The sequence below is a fragment of the Lipophrys pholis genome (assembly GCF_963383615.2).
Source record: "Lipophrys pholis genome assembly, chromosome: 12".
Lineage (NCBI taxonomy): Eukaryota > Metazoa > Chordata > Actinopteri > Blenniiformes > Blenniidae > Lipophrys > Lipophrys pholis.
Window position 1 is genome coordinate 31361607 of NC_137641.1, and position 11347 is coordinate 31372953.

The window sequence follows — 11347 nt, forward strand, 5'->3', positions numbered from 1 at the left end:
GAAATAAAAAAATTGTTAATAATTGTGAAAACAAGAGATCAACCGACTGTGATGGTTTAAATATGATGATTGTTAAAAAAGTTATTGAACCTTTTACATATATTTGCAATTTGTCACTTAAACAGGAACATTTCCTGAAAAAATGAAAACAGACAAAATTATACCTCTTTTCAAAAACGGGGACAAACACAACTTGTCAAACTACAGCCCAGTGTCTTTACTGCCACAGTTCTCAAAACTCTTAGAGAAAGTATTCGCAAAGAGACGGGATAGTTTTTTACAAAAAGAAAACATTTTAATTCAAAAACACTCAACGGCAATAATGGAAGTGACTGAGAAGATATCAGGTACACTGAGAACAATAAATACCTTGTAAGTATATTAATAAGCTTTTGATGTCATTAACCACTCTAGATTACTCTGGAAACTTCAAAACTATGGAATCAGAGGCATCGCTCATAAATGGATATCCAGTTCTTTAGAAACAGTCGGTCCAAATACATTGTACACAATCAGAACCTGGTGACATTAGCTGGGGGGTACCACAAGGCTCAATACTTGGACCAGTTTAGTTTCTATTAGATATGAAGGATTTCCCAAAAGCATCAGCTGTTTTACAGAGCATCTCATTGGCTGACGACACAACATTATTTTATTCTGGAAATCATATAGAAGAGTTAACAAGAGTAATAAACAATGAACTCTCAAACATAAAAACTGGTTGGACCAAAATAAATGAGCTCTAAATGTTAAAAAAAACAAATATATGATATTCAACGATAAAAAGAAAACTCTTAAATCGTGTATCAATAAAAATAGATGGTCTGGAAATACAAAGAGTGAAGGAAGCAACATCTCTGGGAGTTTTCATCTCGAGGATCGAAACTGGAAATCTCATAAAGTACACGAAAGGAAAATTAGCTCGAACAATTGGTGTGTTCCAGAAAGTAAAATACATTCTAAACCACGCAGCATTACTCACCCTGTATAGTACAATGAGTATACCATACTTAACATATTGTGTAGAAACATTTAAAACATATACACAGCCAATCTTCATATTACAAAAAAGAGTACTGAGAATAGTAAACAATAAAAGATATCGAGATTCATCAAATCCTCTTTTTCTCAAGTGCAAGGTGGTAAAATGTTCTGATATTGTGGATTATAATATTCATCACATTTTGTATAAAGCAAATAGTAAAATATTACCAGGAAACATCCAAGAGAACTTTGAAAAAAGAGAAAGTGGGTATAATGTGAAAGGAACAGACATCTTTAAAGAACCCAGATCCAGAACCAAACTCATGGAACGGATCGTTTCAGTGAAGGAATTAATCTGTGGAACGAATTAAGAAACAAATCAAACATATGATTCTCAACAAATATGAGAGTACCACTTGATAGGAGAACCCAGAGGAAAGTGGATATTTTGTGTTTTGAAAAAATGAAAACTATATAAAATGTATTGTGTGTAATGTAGATAATATATGTATAAATAATGTAAATGTGGAAACTGATGACAAAATTTGTATATTTGTATAAACTGTAGAGACTTAAAATAAGTAGAAATATTCTATACTCATGTAAGTTCTGATTACAAATTGAATCATTTGTAAAACTGTAAAAGAAACAAAAGACTGAAAATGTATAAAGGGGTAGGAAACATAAGTTTTACTTCAACCTACTCCTTTTCGAATTGTATGTACAGTATATTACTTTCTTTTTATTTTTTATTTTATTTTATTTTATTTCATTTTTTTTTTTGCATTGTACAAATTCGAAATAAAGACTACTACTACTACTACTACTTTGGCGAGCGAACAAAACCTGCATCCGTGTGTCTTGATCATGAGGGATGACGAACTGGATCAACAGAAACCAAAACATGATGTGATCCAACATGACATAACTGAGCTTCCTGTGCCTCCAAAATAAAGTTGCTCTATTTCAGATGTTCAGCACACATCAGTTCAGGTTATGTAGACCAGGTTCAGGTTATGTAGACCAGGTTCAGTTTATGTAGACCAGGTTCAGGTTATGTAGACTAGGTTCAGGTTATGTAGACCAGGTTCAGGTTATGTAGACTAGGTTCAGGTTATGTAGACCGGGTTCAGGTTATGTAGATCAGGTTCAGGTTATGTAGACTAGGTTCAGGTTATGTAGACCGGTTTCAGGTTATGTAGACCGGGTTCAGGTTATGTAGACTAGGTTCAGGTTATGTAGACTAGGTTCAGGTTATGTAGACCAGGTTCAGGTTATGTAGACTAATGTTGGAAGTGTTCATCGCTCTGCTTAGGAACACGTTTGTGTAGAACTGGACGACGGTTCTGCTGCTTCAGTGCCCAGGACAGGTGAGGGCAGGTTGACCAGGACAGGTGAGGGCAGGTTGACCAGGACAGGTGAGGGCAGGTTGACCAGGGCAGGTTGACCTGGACAGGTGGGGGCAGGTTGACCAGGACAGGTGAGGGCAGGTTGACCAGGACAGGTGAGGGCAGGTTGACCAGGGCAGGTTGACCAGGACAGGTGGGGGCAGGTTGACCAGGACAGGTGAGGGCAGGTTGACCAGGACAGGTGAGGACAGGTTGACCAGGACAGGTGAGGGCAGGTTGACCAGGACAGGTGGGGGCAGGTTGACCTGGACAGGTGAGGGCAGGTTGACCTGGACAGGTGAGGGCAGGTTGACCTGGACAGGTGGGGGCAGGTTGGCCTGGACAGGTGGGGGCAGGTTGACCTGGACAGGTGACGGCAGGTTGACCAGGACAGGTGAGGGCAGGTTGACAGGTGAGGGCAGGTTGACCAGGACAGGTGGGGGCAGGTTGACCAGGACAGGTGAGGGCAGGTTGACCAGGACAGGTGAGGACAGGTTGACCAGGACAGGTGGGGGCAGGTTGACCTGGACAGGTGAGGGCAGGTTGACCTGGACAGGTGAGGGCAGGTTGACCAGGACAGGTGGGGGCAGGTTGGCCTGGACAGGTGGGGGCAGGTTGACCTGGACAGGTGACGGCAGGTTGACCAGGACAGGTGAGGGCAGGTTGACAGGTGAGGGCAGGTTGACCAGGACAGGTGAGGGCAGGTTGACCTGGACAGGTGAGGGCAGGTTGACAGGTGAGGGCAGGTTGACCAGGACAGGTGAGGGCAGGTTGACCTGGACAGGTGAGGGCAGGTTGACCAGGACAGGTGAGGGCAGGTTGACCAGGACAGGTGAGGACAGGTTGACCAGGACAGGTGGGGGCAGGTTGACCTGGACAGGTGAGGGCAGGTTGACAGGTGAGGGCAGGTTGACCTGGACAGGTGAGGGCAGGTTGACCAGGACAGGTGGGGGCAGGTTGGCCTGGACAGGTGGGGGCAGGTTGACCTGGACAGGTGAGGGCAGGTTGACCAGGACAGGTGGGGGCAGGTTGGCCTGGACAGGTGGGGGCAGGTTGACCTGGACAGGTGAGGGCAGGTTGACCAGGACAGGTGAGGGCAGGTTGACAGGTGAGGGCAGGTTGACCTGGACAGGTGAGGGCAGGTTGACAGGTGAGGGCAGGTTGACCAGGACAGGTGAGGGCAGGTTGACCAGGACAGGTGAGGGCAGGTTGACCAGGGCAGGTTGACCTGGACAGGTGGGGGCAGGTTGACCAGGACAGGTGAGGGCAGGTTGACCAGGACAGGTGAGGGCAGGTTGACCAGGGCAGGTTGACCAGGACAGGTGGGGGCAGGTTGACCAGGACAGGTGGGGGCAGGTTGACCAGGACAGGTGGGGGCAGGTTGACCTGGACAGGTGAGGGCAGGTTGACCTGGACAGGTGAGGGCAGGTTGACCAGGACAGGTGGGGGCAGGTTGGCCTGGACAGGTGGGGGCAGGTTGACCTGGACAGGTGACGGCAGGTTGACCAGGACAGGTGAGGGCAGGTTGACAGGTGAGGGCAGGTTGACCAGGACAGGTGAGGGCAGGTTGACCTGGACAGGTGAGGGCAGGTTGACAGGTGAGGGCAGGTTGACCTGGACAGGTGAGGGCAGGTTGACCTGGACAGGTGAGGGCAGGTTGACCAGGACAGGTGAGGGCAGGTTGACCAGGACAGGTGAGGACAGGTTGACCAGGACAGGTGGGGGCAGGTTGACCTGGACAGGTGAGGGCAGGTTGACAGGTGAGGGCAGGTTGACCTGGACAGGTGAGGGCAGGTTGACCAGGACAGGTGGGGGCAGGTTGGCCTGGACAGGTGGGGGCAGGTTGACCTGGACAGGTGAGGGCAGGTTGACCAGGACAGGTGGGGGCAGGTTGGCCTGGACAGGTGGGGGCAGGTTGACCTGGACAGGTGAGGGCAGGTTGACCAGGACAGGTGGGGGCAGGTTGGCCTGGACAGGTGGGGGCAGGTTGACCTGGACAGGTGAGGGCAGGTTGACCTGGACAGGTGAGGGCAGGTTGACAGGTGAGGGCAGGTTGACCTGGACAGGTGAGGGCAGGTTGACAGGTGAGGGCAGGTTGACCTGGACAGGTGAGGGCAGGTTGACCAGGACAGGTGAGGACAGGTTGACCAGGACAGGTGAGGACAGGTTGACCAGGACAGGTGGCCAGTCCATCACAGAGACACTCACAGTCACACAAACGGGGGAAACGCAACTTTTCATAACTCTGCTACTGCGGCTGAAGTAACTAGTTCTGCACATGCTCAGTAGAGACCGTCAGAACATTGTTTATGTTTAGAGCAGATTGTTCTCTGCTGCATGTGTGTGTGGTTTCATTACAAAAACAAACTACTGCACCCACTAGTGGCCGAACATGAACATTACATTGTTAGCTTTGCCAATGAAAGTTGGGTCGAAGATTTTTGTATTTATTTATTTATTTATTTATTTATTTATTTATTTATTTATTTATTTATTTATTTATTTATTTATCTCTTTATCTCTATCTCTTTAGCTCTTGGTTTCCATGGCGACAGACAGGCGGTGGTGAAGGTCTGCGCTCTACCGAGTGTAGTTCTAGTTATTAATGTTTCTGTGTAAACGAAACCCACAACTCTGTTTTCCCTTGAAACCCCGTGTGAGCGGTGACAATGTGCTTCTAAATGCTCATGGAGGAAACGAGAGACGATGGAAATAATCACTGACTTCACATCAAGGCGCTTCCAGCTCCATCACCCACATCCAAACTCCCCCACAGGGCGGAGCCCCCCATCGTCTTTCCATATTATCCCGTCACCAAATACACTGTAAAACATGCCACAGACTCAGTGTCTTGTTCCACCTCCAGTGGCGCTCAGCTTCAGTTTCCTGCTTCGTTTGGCCGTTGGATGAACAAACCCGTCAGTGAGAGTTTTGACATCTGCCGGCGGAAACGAGCGAAACACAACTGAGTAATTGTGATCTGGTCCTCATGAGCAGCTTCTTCCTCTCATGATCTGTGTCTCATTTCCCCAGTGAGGCTCCGTGGCCAGACGGCACGGGGCAGCTGGAGGCCACCGCCACACACACTGAGCACCAGAAACACCAGCAGCGCTGCTCCCAGCAGGTGGCGCTGTGCCCTATCGTCGTAACCGTCTCATGGCAGTGATCAGATGTGAACGCTCATGGAAACGGGGGAAAACGGAACTTTTTGAAAACGCTTCGATGGTCCCTGTGCACCACCGCCTGAGTAGTACTTTTACTTTGACAGTCACCATAATAACAATACAACTTGGTACTTTTATTTTGACAATCACCGTAATAACAATCCAACTTGGTAGTTTTATTTTGACACTCACCGTAATAACAATCTAACTTGGTAGTTTTATTTTGACGGTCATTTTTTTGACATTTGTTTGCAGAACCGAGTGCTACCATCGCTAGGAAGTTAGCCGTTAGCTCATATGGATGCCTACAAGCTTGTCAGGTCACATCACTGTGAAACACTGAGCGTCTCCATGGCAACAGACGCTGATCTCCTTTGATCTCCTCCATGAGGTGCCTCTCTCGTCCACTTTATATGGGACATTGTTTGACAGTTTTTAAGATTTATTCAGAAACGTCCCAGAATCTAATGATTGGTCCTTCATGAGGACAAATCGTCCATGAAGATTTCATGGAATTCTGGTTAATAGTTTTTGTGAAAAGTTGGTCAAATACAAACATACAATCCAATAAATGAATAAATAAACACAGACGGAAACAGAACCTTCCCTCAATGTTCATTGGCGAAGGAAAGAACAACGAGAAGCCAACGACATTGTTTTCATCGTTTCTGCCGTTTCTATTGAAATGGACATCGTTTTCAAAATGTTTCCATGGAAACAGGAAACATTTACGAAACAGAAATGTAAAGATCCGGGGCTTTCAGTTGGACATCATTTACCCAGAGACGCTGGGATCCCCTGCCAAGATGGTTCTACTGAACTTAGATGAAACCAGGAAAGTCAATGGAGGACGCTGAGCATGAGGACGCTGAGCATGAGGACGCTGAGCATGAGGACATTGAGCATGAGGACGCTGAGCATGAGGACGCTGAGCATGAGGACGCTGAGCATGAAGACACTGAGCATGAAGACGCTGAGCATGAGGACACTGAGCATGAGGACACTGAGCATGAGGACGCTGAGCATGAGGACGCTGAGCATGAGGACACTGAGCATGAGGACGCTGAGCATAAGGACACTGAGCATGAGGACACTGAGCATGAAGACACTGAGCATGAGGACACTGAGCATGAAGACACTGAGCATGAAGACGCTGAGCATAAGGACACTGAGCATGAGGACACTGAGCATGAAGACACTGAGCATGAGGACACTGAGCATGAAGACGCTGAGCATGAGGACACTGAGCATGAAGACACTGAGCATGAGGACACTGAGCATGAGGACACTGAGTATTTTTCTTTTTCATGCTAAATGACGATGCAGTTTTAATCAGTATTTCCATTTAGAGAACTCGATCCAGGATCTTCCTCAGTTTAGTTTTTAATCCTCCCAGGAGCAGCTGAGACGTCCTCACGTCTCCAAACTGTCCGTCTGGGTCTCAGATCATATAAACTGGATTAATGACGTTGGATTATTTTCCTCCACTCCAGAGAGAGTTGTTCTCTGTCCAGCGATGAGACGTTTCCCTCATGGACGCTCTTAAAGCTGAATTTGATCCTGGAAGTGGAGAACTTGAACTTTAACGGAGGGAAGGGAGAGTGGGAGGTGAGAGAGTGATGTGGGGGTGGGGGGGGTGGGGGGGTGGGGTGGGGTGGGGGGGTGGGGGGGTGGGGGGGGCTTGTTAACAGGAGAGTCTGTGGTGTTTTTAAAAGCTCCTCCAGATGGAACGTGGACAGGAAGGATCCAGGGAGACCGGCCCCCTAATGAATGGGAGGTAGAACCACCTGAGGGAGCAGAGACATCAAAGAAACCTCTCTCTCTCTCTCTCTCTCTCTCTCTCGCCTTCCTTTTACCTTTTTCCTTCCCCCCCTCCTCCCTCCCTCCCTCCCTCCCTCCCCCCCTCCCTCATGCTGACTTCTCTTCTTTTCTTCCTCCCACCTTCTTCCCTCCACAAGTCATCTCTGAGCTCACCTCTTCTTTCTCTTGCTCTCCACTCATTTCTTTTTAAATTTATCTTAATGAATCTCTCCTGCTCCTCCTCCTCCTCCTGCTCGTCCTCTTCGTCCTCCTTCTCGTCCTCCTCCTCATCCTCCTCCTGCTCCTCCTCCTCGTCCTCGTCCTCCTGCTCCTCGTCCTCCTGCTCCTCGTCCTCCTCCTGCTCCTCCTCCTCGTCCTCCTCCTGCTCCTCGTCCTCCTTCTCGTCCTCCTCCTCCTGCTCCTCGTCCTCCTCCTGCTCCTCCTCCTGCTCCTCGTCCTCCTTCTCGTCCTCCTCCTCCTCCTGCTCCTCGTCCTCCTCCTCATCCTCCTCCTGCTCCTCCTCCTCGTCCTCCTCCTCGTCCTCCTGCTCCTCGTCCTCCTGCTCCTCGTCCTCCTCCTGCTCCTCCTCCTCGTCCTCCTCCTCGTCCTCCTTCTCGTCCTCCTCCTCCTCCTGCTCCTCGTCCTCCTCCTGCTCCTGCTCCTCCTCCTCCTCGTCCTCCTCCTGCTCCTCGTCCTCCTCCTGCTCCTCGTCCTCCTCCTGCTCGTCCTCGTCCCCCTCCTCCTCATCCTCCTCCTGCTCCTCGTCCTCCTCCCCCTGCTCTTCCTCCTCCTCCTCATCCTCCTTCTCGTCCTCGTCCCCCTCCTACTCCCCCTCCTCCTCCTTCTCATCCTCGTCCTCATCCCCCTCCTCCTCCTGCACCTCCTCGTCCTCCTCCTGCTCCTCCTCCTGCTCCTCGTCCTCCTCCTGCTCCTCCTCCTGCTCCTCGTCCTCCTCCCCCTGCTCTTCCTCCTCCTCCTCGTCGTCATCATCCTCGTCCTCCTCGTCCTCCTCCCCCAGAGGACATTCCTCAGTCTTCCAGTGAGCAGCCAGAGGGCAGGTTGAGACAGAGCTGACAAGAGGCCCTGACATTCACTGAGGCTGGCGTGAGCATTAACATCAACAGCATTAACATCAACAGCATTAACATCCTGCTGAACTGCATAAACATCCACCCCCCCCCACACACACTGGCCATGTGCCCCCCCCCCCCCCCCCCCCCCCCCTACTGAGACATTACAGTGACAGGAAATGAGTCCAGGACCTTGTTTACAAACTAAAATCTTTTCTGTTCAGACGCCGTCGCTTTTTACAACAGAAATTCCAAACAAAACAACAAAAAGACCAAACTAATCCTCAACAAGCAAAAAGCAAATGAAGAAAAAAACACAAACACATAAGAAAGAGGAGAAGAGGAGAAGAGGAGTACAGACCAAGGTCACCATGGTGGGAATACTCACTGGAGTCAGAGGTCAAAAAAAGGTTTCCAAGTATTTTAAGGATACATTCATTCTTCCAACCAAAAACGGCTTCCAAGGTGGAGCTTTTTGAAAAGGCTGTGTCTCTGTGGGAAACTTTTCTGAAATATGCTCTTATAAAGATTAACAGTGAGAGAACCCAGCCATGGTATGGACAGACGACCACGTCGGCTTGTTCCCACGGTGATTCTCGGTCTCGGGAGATGGAGGCGGAGTCAGAGAAGATGCCGTCTCCATGGAAACCACAGCTTTTTGAAACACTGCTGCTGCACATGTCTTATGCCGTCTTCATGCTAAAAGCATTTACAGCAATAAACATCACTAAATAAAACAACCTAAATGAGCACTTAGGCCTCCCAACATTGTTAGATGAAAACGCAAAACTTTCATAGAGATTCCGTCGTCATGTAAACGGAGGAAAACACAATTTTCTGAAAACACTCGAGCTTGAACTCCATGAAGACGATGGAAACTCTGTTACTGCGCATGAACACCATGTTGGTAGTGACGAGTTCTGCACATGCTCAGTAGAGCCAATCAGAACAAAGTTTCCTCCGTGATGTCATGACTCCCAGTCCATATTCTCCCGGACTTGGTACTTTTATTTTGACAGTCACCATAATAACAATCCAACTTGGTACTTTATTTTGACAGTCACCATAATAGCAATACAACTTGGTGGTTTTATTTTGACAGTCACAGTAATAACAATCCAACTTGGTACTTTTATTTTGACAGTCATCACAATAACAATCCAACTTGGTAGTTTTATTTTGACACTCACAGTAATAACAATCCAATTTGGAGGTTTTATTTTGACAGTCACCGTAATAACAATCCATCGAGAACGTCTGTGTTCTTCCAGTGTTAATGTTTAGACCTGATTGTTCTCTGCCATGTGTGTGTGTGTGTGTGTGTGTGTGTGTGTGTGTGTGTGTGTGTGCTTTTAGTACTATAACTAACTACAGCACCGACCAGTGGCCTGGCATGCTCATTACATCATTTTCAGCGTTTGTGTTTTTTCCATGGAAATAGAGGTTTTCCAAAACGTGGTGATGTAAACTTTTCTGTACAATTTGTTTTCACCTAAAAGGTTTTCCTGTGTGAACGAGGCCTTATTAACGGGGCTTGATTTGATTGGAGGGAAAAACTTTTTTAATACAACATATTTTACTGTGTTTTGCATTTATATTTTCTTTAGAAATATTACAATATTACATATTACAGGTTTTGATAGATATAAACGTAGGCGTTTTCTGTAATGTACTTTTCCGTTTTTTCACCCAAAACCCCCAAAACACACTGACCGCTTTAGTTTAAAGGTGATTTTGACAATATCTCTGCTAGTCTGGTCCAGTTGAGGTCAATTTTAGGATGAATGTGGCCTTTGAAGTAAAAGCAGTGGTATAGAAGAAGAATTGATGGATTTACTCGCTCATGACCGTGGGAGTAAAAGTATTTGTGTTGGATGAGCTCAGTTTGAATCACTGCTGTTCATGTGTTCATTCGTCAGGAGCAACATGGAAACAGAGTAAACCTTCAGACAGAATGATGGGAGGAGCTCCGGGCCGGGCCACTGGAGGGCGCTGTTGCTTGATTTTGTAATGAAACTACACAGACGTGTGCAGAGAACAAAACTCTATAAAGGTGAAGAAAATGGAGAGAACCTGACATCTGTATGGACTGATGAGGAACCGGATCAAACTACTGATCTGGACGATAAAACTAGAATACGACCGCCAGTCAAACCACTACGGGTCGGCCATGTTTGTTTACAACTGGATGAGCAGGAGGAAGAGGAGGGAGAGGAGGAAGAGGAGGGAGAGAGGCTCTATATCCTCCATCAGACTCTGCAGGAAGGAACAGTGACCATGAAAGAATCTTTCCAGTTCGGGAGCCGAGATAAAAACTTCATGGATACAGTGGGTCAGAACACTGGTGTCGTGTAAACGGACCCCCCAGAAGTGAAGAAAGTTTTGCGGATACCCTCGTATCCGTTGTGGTGTAGACGGGGCCTGAGAGGGAAACCTTGCTCTGTGGATCTTCTCTAACTGCTTCGTGGAGAATGTGATGTGTGAAATTCTCCGTTAAAGAACTCAAACATGCAGAACGCTCCGATAAGAGCCTCTGGAAGCGGAGCGACAGTGTCTCCTCTGTGCTTCCCCTCTCTCCCGAGGCTCCGCCCCCTTTTACCCTGTGCAAATAGCGTGTGGCGCTGTGCGGTGCGTTACTCTTTAGGAGTGGATGTGTTGGATGCTGGCAGAGTGTGAAGACAGGCTGCTCTTTGACTCCACAGTACTTGGTACAAGGAAAGTACCCGGTACCAGGAAAGTACCCGGTACCAGGAAAGTATGTGGTACCAGGACAGTACCTGGTGTCAGGAAAGTACCCGGTACTAGGAAAGTACAAGGTACCAGGACAGTACATGGGTCCAGCAACAGTACCCGGTATTGGACCAGGTGCAGGGGCCCCGTTCTGGTTCTGACCTCTGACCCCTGAATAGTTGCAGTTCATTGGCTAACGTGTTTTCAGCTT

The 11347-nt window shown here is 48.0% G+C and overlaps 1 protein-coding gene across 1 annotated transcript in view; it reads left to right on the top strand.

Annotated features, from left to right (window-relative positions):
* The window catches only part of csgalnact1a (chondroitin sulfate N-acetylgalactosaminyltransferase 1a), a 36469-nt gene that overhangs the window by 2808 nt on the left and 22314 nt on the right, over positions 1–11347 (top strand). The window lies entirely within an intron of this gene.